The 16,331-nt window shown below is 39.6% G+C and overlaps 1 protein-coding gene across 26 annotated transcripts in view; it reads right to left on the bottom strand.

Moving 5' to 3' along the window:
- Nucleotides 1-16,331, bottom strand: part of WASF3 (WASP family member 3) — a 136,448-nt gene that overhangs the window by 64,786 nt on the left and 55,331 nt on the right. For 13 of the 26 annotated variants that reach the window (XM_074021745.1, XM_045377371.2, XM_074021746.1 and 10 more), the window contains one exon: nucleotides 9,689-9,785. The exons of 3 other annotated variants lie outside the window; for them this stretch is intronic. The gene's annotated coding sequence lies outside the window, so the exon portion shown is untranslated. Of the gene's footprint in view, nucleotides 1-7,375; nucleotides 7,470-9,688; nucleotides 9,786-16,331 lie in introns of all 26 variants that reach the window. 10 more of the 26 variants (XM_045377376.2, XM_074021748.1, XM_065533085.1 and 7 more) reach the window with 1 other exon arrangement.

The following is a 16,331-nucleotide window of genomic DNA, read 5'->3' as shown; positions in this document are numbered from 1 at the left end:
TGATGAGTGAACATATGAGTACACGCTTAAGAATTTCGGTGTGCAGACCCCAAAGTGAGCAGACTATTTTAGAAAAAAAAGCCCCCCCCCCGCCACTATATTAACATGGATAACAGCTTTCATGCATAGAATATACTGTAATGGGGCATATAAATTCAACTGAAACCCACAACTGTGATCATTCCCCACTGCAGTAAGGGTTCATGGGATGTAGAGTAACATGTTAACTGCATTAAGTCTTTATTACATATTTTAAAACTATATTACTGGTAGTTAGAGGTAGTTGACTATACAAAATTAACTGAATAGATTTTGTGGATTTCTTTTCCACTATGCAGCCATTAAAGACTGACCTTTGAGCTTTCAGAACAACCACAGTTTGCAGAACCTGACAGTGTTTAATGATTCTCTCTTCTAGTCCTTATGTGCTGGTAACCTTTGCTCTGACTGCTGCATGCCAGGTAATTAGAGCACAGTGCATGATAGCACCAAAACACGTGGCTATATTATACACACAAAACTAAATGTGTGTATACTGCAGATGTTTGGCTTTTTAACCATGTTTCACTTGTATGTATGAGTTTTGCCCTCAGAACGAAAGTGACCCAAGCAAAAGTAGCCAGGGCCCATAGAGTAGAGTGACACAATGCTGGCCCAAGCCCTGCCTCTGACCTTTCCCCTCAGTGTGCCCTTTTCATTCTGAAGGACAAGGGCTATGTCTGCCTGCCTCCACTTTACAGCACTCTGCTTGGAGTCAAGTGCCTACTGACAACTCCCAAAAGACACTCACTGACGTAACATTCCCACCGCCAAAGGAAGGGCCTCGGCTTCCTAAACTCCTCACTTGGCACACTGCCTTCTGGAGCCACACTGCTTCTTTTTAAAGCTTTATTAGAAGTTGTGATTTGGGGGGAGGGAAGGAAGAACGACCACATAAAATTCAATCAACCGCATTTCACTGGGACAAATGTTCACACTTCCTTTGCTCTTTGAAACGTGGTCTGTATGTTTCCACAGGATGGGAGACAGAGGTACAGTGAAGCAGCAGTGGACCAGGACTGGTGGAACCGGGGTTCTAGTCCAAGTTCTGCCACTAACACTACACGACTCTGTGCAAGTTTCTTCATCAGGGTGGGCCTCAGTTTCTTCTCCTGCAGAACAGATTTGCTCTCCTGGGTTCCCTCCAGCTCTGGTATGCTTTCCCTTTCAGTGACACACTCAGATGGCTTTCAGAAACTACCATATCGGACTCACCTACTCTCCAAACATGTAGTGTGTTTTCATGATGCTTTAGCTAGTGGAAATGCAAAAACTGAACAAACAAAAATAAAACAAACTCCCTTCCTCAAGATGCTAATGGTTTAGTGGCAGAGACAGGCGTACAAATAAAGTTACAACACAGTGTGACAAGCACTACATTAAAGGTATGTCTCATTCCTGGAAATTAAAACACAACTAGAAAGACTCCATTCTCAGTGGGGAATAGGGAGATGACATGGCATCACAGACCCTCCAGCATCCTGCTCGGCATAGGGAAGCTATTCAACAGGTCTGAGGATGGAAGAGTGATGCTCTCACACGAGGCTTAGAAGCAGCATTCCACCATTTTAAAACATCACTTGGCTTCTGCTATACAGCCTCAACAACTAAATAATAAGTCTCCCAGAAAAAGGCAACTTTGTGTCTATGGAATAATGTAATGAAACACCTTTGTCAAGTACCTATTTTTAGAGGACATTCTGGGACACAGTTTGTCTTTCAAGGGCCACAAAATGGCACCTAAAGATCCTCCAGGTGGAAGCTAATATGGTTCTAACTGAAAAGGGAAGGATTCGAAGTCTAGGTCGAGATCTCTCTCCACTGGGGTTTTCACCATTAGCTCCTGTCTTGCAGTTTCTCTGTTGTGGGAAGAAACCTCGAAGCGAGTAAAAGTGAACAACAACGCATCACGGTGGGGATTACAGAAGTGGTGTGAGAGCCTGTGAAGATCAAGACTTTGGTCTCCCCTGTTCTTCTCTTCTAGCCATGGACAGGGTAAAGGGGGCTCTGAAAAAAGCTGCTGTTCTACAACTTACTGCCTTCTACATATCTATACTTCAATTAATTGTTACGCTCTGTGTTATGTTCATTTCAGTTCAGACTTTTTAAAGTTAAATAAATTACTAAATTCCTATTAGACATAAAATATTTTAAAAATATACCCATATTTTATTTCTAAGTCCCTTTAGGCCATGGTGTCCATTTAACTAGATACTCAAGAACATGTGGGACTGAAGAATACATTTAATTTTGAACCTACATCTGTTTTATAGTCCTTTATTATGCATAAAAACGTATTCTCACGCACATTACTAACCCAGGAACCTCCGAGATGCTTTGACCAGGAGCTATTTTCCTTCCCTGTTTTGACCAGCCAGATAAAATCAGCTACTTAATAAAAAACTTTTTAAGATAAATGGAACCTTGGAGTTCTAGCATAACTTTATTTTACAATCAAAGATCAAGACAAAGAGACCCAAAATCTCCTGCATCCTGGAGTAGACACTAGAATCTCGGTCTCTGACTTCCATCGGTGCTCCGCCCACCACACCCTCCTTGTAAACACTTCCTGCAGGTCCCATTTACAAATACGCCAATAAGCCAAGGCTACTTCATTTCTGTGTCTTACTAGGATAAAAAGGCAGCCAAGGAGGGGGAAGTTGTCTGCTTTGGTATCCAAGGAATCTTTGACTTCTAATACTACGCTTCTACTCATTCTTTTTCCCTCTATCCCAGCAGGTCCTTCCCCATTCTTAACCCTCTAAGCACCTGATTATTTGTCATGCAGAGTCAGCTCTGACCAAAAAGGAAGGAAGTGGTTTACATTTCCAAGGTTCCTTTTATATCGGATTTTATTATCTTATTAAACAGATGGTTTTGTCTGGTCCTTCAACTCCTGACACTACCTTGTTGCTGACTGCATGCATAAACTTCAGACCCCCTATCTTATTCTGTTTTGTATTTTTGATATACATGACTTTTTAATAACATGACTGACCTTTGGTTAACCACTGAATTGACCCAGATATTTGTATCCATCCCACTTCCTTGGCCAAGGATGCGATCCGTCCACATCTCTGCAGACCATGATTCAGTACGACATCTGGTAAGTCAAATTCCATCTGATGTCTGACAGGAAGCTGTGTGCATAAGACTAGAATATATACCCAGCCTCCAAGGAGACTTACAGAAATGCTGCTGCGGGTAAACTAAGGAAAACAGCAGTTTAAGGTGATATCTCAGACAAGGAAGAACAACAATCTCCATTTCCTTGATTTGGGATTAAATGTAATCTACTTTCCATTTAAGGCTGCAGCATATGCTAAGCATATTTCTCCATTAAAATCAGACAAGCAGGTTGTGTATGGCATGTGTATATGTGCATAACCTTAGCTCATTTATAGGAAATCCTTTCAAAAGTTATATAATTTGAAACGGAAGATTAAAGAAATAGAATCCAATAAACAGAGCACCTAGACTAGGCCTCTCCTTTGTTTCAAATCCACAGAAATGATGAAAAAGATGTACATTCAAAATATGTGCAACAATACTACAGGATTACAAATGATAGATAACCTCCAAAGTTGAAAGGCAACAGAATGAGATTAAAGGAAGAAACCACAAGTCAAAAATATGACAGGAAGGACTGTGGCCATGAGATGTGTGGTTGGAGAACCATAATGAAAAGATCTAGGTAATTTACATCAGAGAAATATAAATGGCAGCCAATCATCAAACTATCCTTTGAAAGAACTGTATCTAATAAAACCAGGAATATGTATACTATTGACCCTAGCATTTCCATCCTTATTCTGAGAAACATTCTCACTTGTGCACAAGAATTCATGTACAAGAATGTTCACAGCAGCAGTATGACATAGAGATAAATTGGAAATGACTACCAATAGGAGAAAGGCAGCTGTTAAAAGAAACAAAATAAATATATATATGGAGTGACCTCCAAAACATAGCAATGAATGAAAAATACAAAGTTCAGAATTACAGCATGCCATTTAGTAAAAAGTACTATGCAGTCCTACATATATATATGAGAGATGGGGTGGGGTGGGGGGTGGGAGATAGAAGGAGAGGGAGAAGGAAGAAGGAGAGGAGAGAGAGAGAGAGAAGGGAAGAAAAAGAGGAGAGAAATAGAGAAAGAGAGTGTGAGAGAGAGAGAAAGAGAGAGAGACAGAGAAGGAAACATCTCTAATTCATAATAATGGATTACCTCTAAGTGGGGAGGAACAGAGCTGAGACTCAAAAGGTACTTAAACTGCAAATGTGTTGCAAGTTTTAAAAAGACATATATATTCAGGTGTTATGTGCATAATCAATATTTTGATTTTGTACAAACAATTAGAAGGTACTGGATATATCAATAACAAACCATCACAGGAAAAAATTGTAATAAAGTCAGCAATGGACAAGAAAGGATTAATTTTTTTAACAAAAGGAAGGCATTAATAGTGATTATGGCCTTCCAAATAATCACAGTAAGTGTGAATGGGCGAACTCACTATTATTGGCTAAGACTTTGCATTAGTCTGTTTTCACACTGCTATAAAGATACTACCGAGACTGGGTAATTTAGAAAGGAAAGGGGTTTAATTGACTCAGTTTCACATGACTGGGGAGGCCTCAGGAACTTATAAACATGGCGGAAGGCAAAGGGGAAGCAAGGCACCTTCTTCACAAGGCAGCAGGAGGGAGAATGAATGCAGGAGGAACTACTAAACACTTAAAAAAGCATCAGATGTCTTCAGAACTCACTGTCACAAGAACATCATGGGGGAGACTGCCCCCATGATTCAATCACCTCCACCTGGTCTCTCCCTTGACATGTGGGGATTATGGGGATTATGACTCAAGCTGAGATTCTGGGTGGGGACACAGCCAAACCACTTACAGAATGTGCCAAGCACTGTTAAGAATTTTACATATATTATTTCATTTAATTCTCGTAACATGAGATAGAAACCATTAATATTTCCATTGTATAGGGAAGAAACAGGATAATAGTTAAGTAAACCGGAGAGACACCACACAGCCAGTTTATGCAGAGCCTAAATTCAACCCCAGGCAGCCTGGACTCAGTCCATGTCCTTTACCACTCACCAAACAGCTGCCACTGAACAAAGCAACACACAAACTGAGTTGTTTGGGTTTTGTAAGATAAATATTCAAGAATACATCTAAAATGAAATAACTAGGAGTGATAAAAATGAAGAGATTAAAAGTATACACCAGGAAAATGCTAACAACTGAAGGGAGTCAGGGTCTAAGACACAAGAGAAACTCAAGGTGAAGGCAACAAAAACAGATGGAGGTGAAGACACATACCATATTCAATTGGTAAAAAAAAACCATTAAAAATGACAATTATGAACTTTTATTATCCTTTTGTAGAAGACCCAACATACTTTTCTCAGAAACCAACAAAGACCAAGATTTGAATAATACAATTAACAAGTATTTTTTTTTTTTTTTTGTATTTTTTAGTAGAGACGGGGTTTCACCGTGTTAGCCAGGATGGTCTCGATCTCCTGACCTCGTGATCCGCCCGTCTCGGCCTCCCAAAGTGCTGGGACTACAGGCTTGAGCCACCGTGCCCAGCCAACAAGTTTTAATTGATAGTTTTTTTTAAATGTTATACATAAATGTGAGAACGCATTTTTTTTTTTTTAAAAAAAGGAGAAGTTGTAAGAAAAAACTATGAATTAGGTCACACAAAAAAGTTAACTGCAATCACATAGAAAATGACAATCACACAGTAAGCACAATACAATTCAATTAGAAATGAACATGTAAAAATCAAGGGATATTGGTAAATTGTCTCCAGCATTTTCATCATTGAATCAATCTGGCCCTGTTCTGGCTTCTGACCTTGGAGAACACCAGGTGAGTCCTTTGACTGCACCCCAGGGACGCCAAGTCAATACTGATGACAATTGGAATGGCAGATCTCCAGCCTCCAGAAATAAAGAGCTGACCATCCCAGCCATCCAAACATATTCACTAATTAGGGGTCTTCTGTCCTGAAGGGAGGGGAAACCACCTCACTGGTATTGACTCATGTACAGCCCCGAAAACAGAGAATACAAACTGAGTGCCCGGCCAGAACACGGAAGAAAAGGAAGAGGATGACAAAGAGTAACTACTTTTGTGGGGGTTGGGGAAAGTGCAAAAAATACAAACAAAAAATAATCCCATATGGCTCCCAAAAATTTCATTCTGGGGTAAAAAGGAAAAAAATGCTATTAAAATGAATAAAAGTACACATCATATATCTAATAAAGATCTGATACAGAATATATAAGGAACTCTTGAAACTCCATAATAAAGTATCCAATTTCTTAAAATGGGCACAAGATTTGAACAGACACCTCACTAAAGAAGTTATGCAGATGGCAAGCAAGCACATGAAAAATGCTCAACAGCATTAGTCATTAAGGAGAGGCAAATTAAAACCGCAGGAGATGTGACTGCACACTGATGAGAATGGCTAAACTTAAAAGACTGCCACACAGAGTGCTGATGAGAACATGGATAAACTGGAACTATCAGCCACTGCTCAAGAGAAATAAAATCATCTTTGGAAAATGGTTTGCAAGTTTCTTAAAAAGTTAAACATACACTTATCACATGATCCAGTCATTCTACTCCTAGGTATTTAACCAAAAGAAATAAAAGCATATGCCCATATAAAGACTTGTATACGAATGTTCATGCAGCTTTATTTGTAACAGCCAAAAACTAGAAACAACCCAAGTGTCCATTAGCAGGTGAATGGATAAACAAACTGCATTGCATCCCTATAGTGAGGTACTATTCAATGATAACATGGAATGAACTACTGATACATGCAACAACAGAGATGAATCTCTATTTATGCTGAATGAAAGCCAGACAAAAAGACTACATACTGTATTATTCCATTTACATAACATTCTAGGAAACATAAACTAATTTATAGGGACAGAAAGCAGACCAGCGGTTATGTGAGGGTAGGAGAGAAACAAAAGGGAAAGATGACCAAGGGCCACGAGGAAACAACGATCACCAGTTCAACTACATTGATGGTTTCACGGGTGTAGACATATTTCAAATTACACATTTTAAATAAGCATAGTTTACTGTATGTCAACCATTCCTCAATAAAGCAGTTTCAAAATGAATCTGTGGGCCAGGCAAGGTGGCTCACACCTGTAATTCCAGCACTTTGGGAGGCAGAGGCAGGTGAATCACGAGGTCAGGAGATCGAGACCATCCTGGCTAACATGGTGAAACCCTGTCTCTATTAAAAATACAAAAATTAGCTGGGCATGGTGGCACATACCTGTAATCCCAGCTGGGAGGCCGAGGCAGGAGAATCGCTTGAACCAGGGAGTCAGAGGTTGCAATGAGCCGAGATCATGGCACTGCACACCAACCTGGCAACACAGGGAGACTCTGTCTCAAAAAACGAACAAAAAAAAGAAAAAAAACCGAATCTGTGGAGACAGATCATCTGAGTATGAAAAAGTAGGAGATCACCGAATGTTTATTTAATATGTGCATTCTAACATGAAGGTCAAGTAAAAATAAGTCGACTGTTAGCCACCACACAGGACTAAATATCAAGATAAAAGAAATGAGAGAGGAAAGACACATTTAGCAACCAGACGGGCATAGCTCCAAAACAGTACTTAATAACAGGCCACCTCTGATGGGCATAATACAAACTAAGAAAAATACTCCTCCTAGAGAATTGCCTCATCGAAGAGAATCTGCTTCACCAAGCTAATCCGAGTGTGCCACCTTCAACAGTCTGAACATACATAGCGCTTCTTCAAAAGGCCTGGAGATGCAGCGCGGCAGTCAAACAAGCAGATGGCATGGCAAGCAGAAGCCCCACGTTCTTCAAGAGCTGAGGCCTCCGTAAGCCTCCAGTCCTTATCTTAAATATGAAAGCAGTAATATCTTCCTGGTTATCTCAAAAGGCTGTGGTGAGATGACGCACCTGGAAGCCCCCAAAAAACTATACAGCGGAACACAAATACTAAAATAAATGCTTGCCTGACAAGAAAATTTAACTATCTCCCCTCTTCACATTAATTGGATAGGAAGCAAAAGAAACCATTTATTAGAACTACAATCAGCCTGTAACCCATCATGACACACAGGAAAAGCCCAAAAGCTATTTAACTTTTGTTTTCTAATGGAAGCATTTAACACTATAAATTTCCCCTTAAAGTAGTGCTTTAGGTGCATCACATACATTCTGATACATTATGCTTTCATTTTCATTCCATTCAAAGTATTTTGCCTTGTAAGCTCCTCTTTAACCATGGGTTTTCAGGATGTGATCATTAATTTCAAAATATTTTGGAATTTCTTGGGTATCTGATACTGATTTCTAGCTTAATTAAACGTGGTCAGAGAACACAGATATATTCCTGAAAAATTACCCATAAAGTGAAAGTATGGAAATCAAGTTCAATTTTTCTATGGTAAATTAATACGTAATGATATGCCCAAGGTCAAGGCAAGCTAGGATTAGAGATCAATCTTCCAGCTTCTAATTCTGGTATAACAGCCCTTCTTCCACCTCTCAATACCATCTTAAAGCCAAAAGACGTGTTATTCTCTCCCTATCCTTTCAAAAGAAAGAGAAGGAAAATTCCATATACATCCTCTCATTTGATTTTTATAATTCCATAGATCAGGCAAGATAGATGATAGTATTCTGCACATGAGGAAAGTGAAGCTCAAAGAAATAACTTGCCCTAGTAGTCTGCTATGTCTCCTTACTCCTCAATTACCCCTTAAAATTAGAGCAAGACAGCTCACTGAAATCCATAAATAATTCAAAAACCTCATTTTAGCCACTATCACGATCACCACCACCTCAGTTCAGAATAAATTATAGTAAAACTGACTAGGTTTGCTTTTGGGTTTTTGGGTTTTCTTGAGACGGAGTCTTGCTCAGTCGCCCAGGCTGGAGTGCAGTGGCACAATCTCGGCTCACTGCAAGCTCCGCCTTCTGGGTTCACACCATTCTCCTGCCTCAGCCTCCCCAGTAGCTGGGACTACAGGCACGTGCCACCACGCCCGGCTAATTTTTTTGTATTTCTAGTAGAGACGGGGTTTCACTGTGTTAGCCAGGATTTTCACGATCTCCTGACCTCATGATCCACCCGCCTCAGCCTCCCAAAATGCTGGAATTACAGGCATGAGCCACCGGCCATCTGACTAGGTTTAACTTTCTAAATCTTGACTTCTCATACCCATTCTTTATTAGCAAGATTCGGATAACAAAGAAATGGTTAAATTCCAGGAAAGAAAAAGTAAATGGGCAAAAATGGAGGAAAATTGAGATCTCAGCTTAATAAGTCATAAACTACATAACCATGTTTTTCACACAAGAAAATTAATATGGAAATAAATATATCAAGTTTTTTTTCTCTTTCAATGTCCTAAACTATTGATTAGGATCTAAAACTCTAAAATATTACCTGTGGTTAATATTTATATATTAAAGCATATTAATATTAAATATTTAATACTCAAAAATATTAAAATATTTTATGCTATTTCTATTTCTAATTAAATTTCCACACTATGTTACAGGAATTAAATGGCTTTAAGGGTAAAAGGCACACACTCTTACCATATAATCGTTGACGATGGGTTGCAGAAATTCCCCTCAAGTAGCATCACCACTTTGGCTCAGTTATCAGTAAGAGTAACAGCAATCAAAACTAAAACTATAAAGAAAAGAAAAAAAGAATTAATTACCAGTAGGCAAAATGCATTCAAGTCTTCAAGAAAGTCTTAAATTCAAATTTCACATTTCAACAATTTCAAGGGAGCTCTAATCCCTGAACCAGTTCTTTTTTAATTATTTTAAGTAAGAAGCTAATAAGGTATGTGAAATCCTGTATAATTCCAACCCCCTATTCTGGAAAAACCTCTGAAATTAACTTCAAGGACTCACAGTAAATAATAGCCAAAGGGCAGAAAAACAAAAAGTCAAGTTTAAGTGTATTCAACTAAACTACTCAATTCATTTACTCAACAACACATATATTTTAGGTTTTGTTACTGCCTACAGACTGAATCAAATAATAGTAATCATTCACATAAGAACTGTACCTAATAAGAGCATTTGTATCAATTTCCCCTAACAATATTCACATTTAATAAAAGTCTTGGTGATCATTTTATAAATATTCTAATAGTAGGTACAAGGATAAAATAGTAACAGATTTAATAACTGCCAAATAGACCTTAGAAAGTGTTTCCAGGACACTGGACATTAACAGCAAGGCTACAGAGCAAACTGATCAATGTTGTATACCAATGTGCTAGAGCTATGAGGTAACCAGAAGCATGATATAGTTTCCCACTCAGAATTATGTTCCACTTGGGAAGAACACATACAAGGCAATTTTAGTGAACAGGCATCCATTCACTCAGCAGGAGTGTACCTAGCATCCTGTAGAAGTCAGCCCCTCTTTCAACACTGAACACATAAAAATGAGTAAGAAAATGCCTGTTTGTGAAGGCACTCAGTCTTGTGAGGGTAACAAATAAATGCAGATAATTTTAATACAATAAGGTAGATGCAAGAAAGCAAGAGAACAGCGGCCCAGAAGTGGGGTGGGGTGCAGCTTCCGGAAAGTCAAACAAGGGTGGGAGGCGTTAAGCTTGGGAAAGGAGGTCCAGGCATGAGAAAGCAGAAACTGTGCCATTTCATTATGGAAGAAAAGCAACTTTGAGTCTACTAAAAGGAATTATCTGGACCTGCATCAATTCTATGTAGGCCAGTAGATTCTAAGAACTCACATAGTTAAGACCGCAACCATCCTTTTAACAGTACAAAAAAAAAAAAAAAAAAAACCAGAATGATCATTCAACGATACTCTATTTTATACATCCTAGTTTACTTATTTAAAACTCAAGCAGCACGATTTTCTTCTCTTCCTTCGGAGCAGCTGTACAGCATGCTCTTGATGCTGAGCAAAAGAGAAAAGTGAGCTTTTTCTTAAGTACTTTGCGTAAGTGATCACCTTATTTCCAAATACAGAAAATTATCCCTGGGTTTAGATTATCCAGGCCTAATTTTACCTCTACTAGATCAGCTGATTCGACTTGATGATTTTGAGGGTAACCGGCACTATACATTTCACTTAAGAGATGGTTATATCCAGCTAACTGTGCCTAAGGATAAGGAAGATGTCCAACATCGTATGTATTTCCCGGATGACCGCTTCTGTTTAAGAATCACATGTTAACTCTTCCTTTTTGAAACACAATTATGAATTTTCCCATTTGTGTGAAAGGCTATGGACTTATCATTTTTGTTATTAGCTATTATTTGGTAAATGCTTTACTCAGGTCCAAGCATAGAGCTAACACCTCATATACATTTAACTTAGTCCTCACAGGCAATAGCTCCATTTAAAAATGAAGAAATTAGGATCAAAAAGTGAGCTGCTGAGGATCACACAGGTAGGCAAAAAAGGAGTCAGGATGAGTCTGACTAGAAAGTAACTGTTCTTGCCAGGCATGGTGTGGCTCACACCTGTAATCCCAGCACTTTGGAAGGCTGAAGTGGGTGGATCACGAGCCCAGGAGTTTGAGACCAGCTTGGGCAACATGGCGAAACCCTGTCTCTACCAAATAAATAAAGGAAGGAAGGAAGGAAGGAAGGAAGGAAGGAAGGAAGGAAGGAAGGAAGGAAGGAAGGAGTAAGTAAGTAATATCTACATTGGATTGTCTCCTTCTGGACACAGACACATGCATTTTTCCTTGCTGCTGAGCTGCTAACATTTCTAACATAAATCAGGAACCATAAAAGTCTTGAAGAATTCACTAGACTCTGTTAATACGTAGCCTCATTTGACAGTGGAGAGCATATCAGTAACTCCTTTGAAGTCACAGATTAAGGCTGCTAACTGGAAACACAGCACCTCTACGAAGAAGTACAATACTGGCCAGAACAGGGAAGCATGCTTCTATACAACACCATCGCTCCAATTCTGTTTCCGTCCATGGCTACACTCTGAATGGTGCTGACAGTGCTCTCCTGTGGCTACTGTCCAGAAGCAGAATTGCCCTGTAACTTCCTACCTCTGGCCCTGCATCCGTTACGCTCCCCCCGACACAAATGCCCTCCTGTCGTCTAGTTTCCAGGTATCCAAAGGTCTCTTGCCTTCAAACTGCAACCTACTATGGCCTCCATCCATCCATGCCTTTACCTGCTCAATAAACACATATATATATGTAGTTATGTGTCAGTCACTATGCCTGCCCCTCCCCCTGGAAAAACCAAAGCCCAATCCTGGACTCCCAAGAACCTCTCAGTCCACCAGAAGAAAAGTCTGTAAACAAGCAGGTAGCAATCCATGGGGCCAGCGCACTGACAGGTGTATGTGGGGGATGCACAGAGCACAAGGGAGAAGGTGGCTACAGCTGGAGGGGCAGCGGCAGGGACAGCTTCACAAGGCTGGTCACTGAATTTAAGCCGTAATTCAGAAGACAGGTGATGAAGTCCTAAACTAAGACAAGGGAGGATTCTTTAAGTGGAACACATCTGACAGACATAGGTCTCGGGAGATTAAGTGGATGGGGATGCTGACTCCCCTGGAGTCAAGGAGTACTCTGAGGTAGCGCTGTCCAAATGAATGTTCTGCAGTGATGGAAATGTTCTATACAGTGACCGTGTCCCACAGGGCAGCCTCCAGCCACATGGAGTGCTGGATCCAGCTTGAAATGTGCCAATGTGAGTAAGGAACTCAGTATTTTACTTCATTTTAACGAATGTTCATTTAAATAGTAACATGTGGCTAGTGGCTACTATGTTGGACAGTACTCTTCTAAGATTTTTGGCTTGAGATAGTTGTACTGAAGGTATTATTACCAACATCTGGGAAAAGAAATACTGCAAAGAAAAGCATATAGACACTCAAATATTTGAATAAATAAGCAAATCACTGACTAGAGGAACAAACTGGGTAATCTTTAAGGACCCCTTGCCGCTAAAATCCCATCACAGATGTACTTATCCTTGTTCGCTCAGGTTCCAAATAATGACCTCAATATGGTAGCAACAAAATATAATCCTGCTGTCTCTAGGCTTAAGTATTAAAATACTACTACTAAATAAAAATTCTTTATACCATTCAGGGAAAAAAGAAAAGAAAAATGACATCATGAAACCACTGGAAGTCACAATTTAGAGAATAATCACAGACCAAAGTCAAGCCAGGAAAAATAACTGCCTAGTAAAAAAAAAAAAGTCTTTTTCCAAAAAGAAGAGGGGAAGGGGAGGAGGGGACCACACAGCATTATGACAGCCAACACGAGCGCAGGTAATTTCAAATACATTTAGACCATTCACCTCGTCAGCAGCTCACTTCACATTCAGGTTACATTTCTCTGTAGTCTGATGAGAGAAATGACAGAGTTTATCTAATGAAATACCTACTTTTGTACTACAGGGCATTTTACAAGGTCAATGATAATAAAATTTTCCCTAGTAATACGCCCTTTAATCTTACTTATCCACAACATCCAAAATCAATATGAAATAAAGAATTCTGCTACTTGAAAACACTTAACCTGAGAACAGGTTGGATCTAAATGACCCACTGTTAATCTACCAATATTATCCTAATCTGATTGTATTTGGATTTACTATTTTAGTCCCTGACATCTCTCATACGCCTCCAAATTCTAGTTTCCCAGAAATGAGAAGCTAGCACGAGATATAGCTCTATTTCACCACTTCTGTTTCCAGCCTTACCTCCTAAACCAGCCTGAAATTCTGCTCTTTTCACCTCTATCGACGAGATCACATCACCAATGTTTTTAACTATTCACATATAACATTCTATTTACGAGATTGCAAGACACTATAGAAATGTAACCACTTCTAGCTTCAGAGAAATATATCTCATAAGAATGTCAAGTACGAATTTTTTAGCAAAAAGCCTACGTCTAGCATAACAAGACAGCAATCTTTGTGTTTCTCCTCTTTCTTGCTCTCTGGTTGACTATCTGAGCTTTGATACCCCACTGCTACAACAGTTCCACACCTTTAGAAGTCAGAGCCAGCATGAACATATTTTAGCTGGCCCCACCATACAATTCAACACATAACTGACCTGTTACAGAAAGTGAGGCAAAAACAAGGTCAAGTAGTAAGGTCTTTGCCCCCAAAAAGTTGATCTGGTGGGGAAGAGTAAACAAACACAAATAAATACAAAACAAGTAGCAGAAGAGATACTGCTGTTAAGTTAAAACAAGAACAACATTAGCTGACATTCACTGAACACCTACGTGTATCACATTCTCGGCTAGGTACATTTTAATTTCAATAAAACTATATTAATTATACTAAAAGAGAGCAAATGAAGAGAAATTCTCCCAGTTTTGAGTACTTTATTCACTCAAAAATTACTTATCACAGACGTAAATACAAGAATCATAAGATAATAGTTTATTTCCCTTCCATTTAATGAACAATAACTGCCTAGTAAAACACAAAGAAAAAGGAACCAATTCCTGATATGACACTGTAAAGATCCAAGAGTGGCCAGAGAATCTGACAGCCTGACAACGATCTGGGCCACATCAACCGCACATCAGTTCATTCAAGCATTTACTACTGTTCAACACAGTTTATGGGGGACAAGAGACAGGGGACATTACTTTGGACTGAGCCCCTGTACTAGGCCCTAGTAGACCAGACCAAACCAGAATGGAGTCACTTGTGGTAACTGTCACTTAGACTGAACTCAGCTGGGTACGGTGGCTCATGCCTGTAATCCCAGCATTTTGGGAGGCCTAGGTAGGATTATCTCTTAAGCCTAGGAGTTTGAGACCAGCTTGGGCAACACATTGGAGACCTCATCTCTACAAATAATTTAAAAATTAGCTAGGCATGGTGGCACACTCCTGTGGCCCCACCTACTCAGGAGGCTGAAGCAGGAGGATCACTTGAGCCCAGGAGGCTGACGCTGCAGTGAGTAAGCTGAGATCACTCCACAGCACTCCAGTCTGGGCGACAGAGCAAGATCCTGTTTCCAAAAAACAAAACAAACAAACCAAAAAAAAAAAAAAAACTGCTCTGAAACAAGCCAGTTTTCTATTAAAAACAAAAAAATAAGAGATTCATGGCAACCAATCAGAAGTGGCCCAGTTTATCTGAGCTGAGATAATAAAGTTTCCTCCATTTTAACCCTATAAGGAAAGTAATTCTGAAATAACGAATCTGCTGTTCATTCTTTATTTCTGCTTTCTTCAGCCTTTTTCTGCCTACAAAGCCACGCTCCTCTCCTCAGCTCACTGGAACACCCATCCTGTTTTATAGAATGAGGTACAATTCAATGCTAGAATCACAAATAAAAGCCAATTAGATCTTGATTTTTAATTAGATTTTTAATTTGCCTTTTGACACTAGCCCACTATTATGCATTAGAAATATAACTATGAATCACACAAACATAAAGCTATGTGTTATACCAAAAAATACCACACCACAAGCTATAAAGTGTTAAGTGAAAAGAGAGACATAGGAATCCTCCCTACCATCTGAAAGGTATACAGCCCAAGACACTCAGCAGATGCCTGAAACTGTGGATAGTACCAAACCCTGCATACTAAGTTTTCTCCTATACATACATACCTAGGATAACTTATTTTATAAATTAGGCACATTTAATTTATAAATTAGGCACAGTAAGACTAACAATACTCAAAATAGAACAATTATACCAATATCCTGTAATAAAAGTCACATGAATGTGGTCTCTCTCTCATGTGTATGCACAAAATATCCTAATATTTTCAGACCACAGGTGACTGCCAGTAACTGAAACTGTGGTAAGTGAAACCTCGGATATGGGGGGACTACTGAGCATGCAAAGTGCTATGACAGAAGACTGGTTTTAGCTGCAGTAAACAAGAGAGGAACAGTGACACCAAGAGACTGATTTCTGTCCTTTGAGATGCAAAGAGTATACAAAGTCAACGTGAAGATAAACTCTTAACACCATCTAAATATTGTGCTATGAGAGGTAGTCAAAGGACCAGGGCAGTAGCTCACACCTGTAATCCTAGCCTTTTGGGAAGGTGAGGGAGGAGGATTGCTTGAGCCCAGGAGTTTGGCACCAGCCTGGGCAACAGGGCAAAGCCAGTCTCTAAAAAAAAAAATTAGCTGGGCATGGTGACGCATACCTGTAGTCCCAGCTGCTCAGGAGGCTGAGGTGGGAGGATCGCTTGAGCTTGGGAGGTCAAGCCTGCAG

Source organism: Macaca fascicularis, chromosome 17 (assembly GCF_037993035.2).
Source record: "Macaca fascicularis isolate 582-1 chromosome 17, T2T-MFA8v1.1".
NCBI lineage: Eukaryota > Metazoa > Chordata > Mammalia > Primates > Cercopithecidae > Macaca > Macaca fascicularis.
Note: the sequence above shows the minus strand (reverse complement) of the source record. Positions and strands in the feature narration are given on the sequence as shown.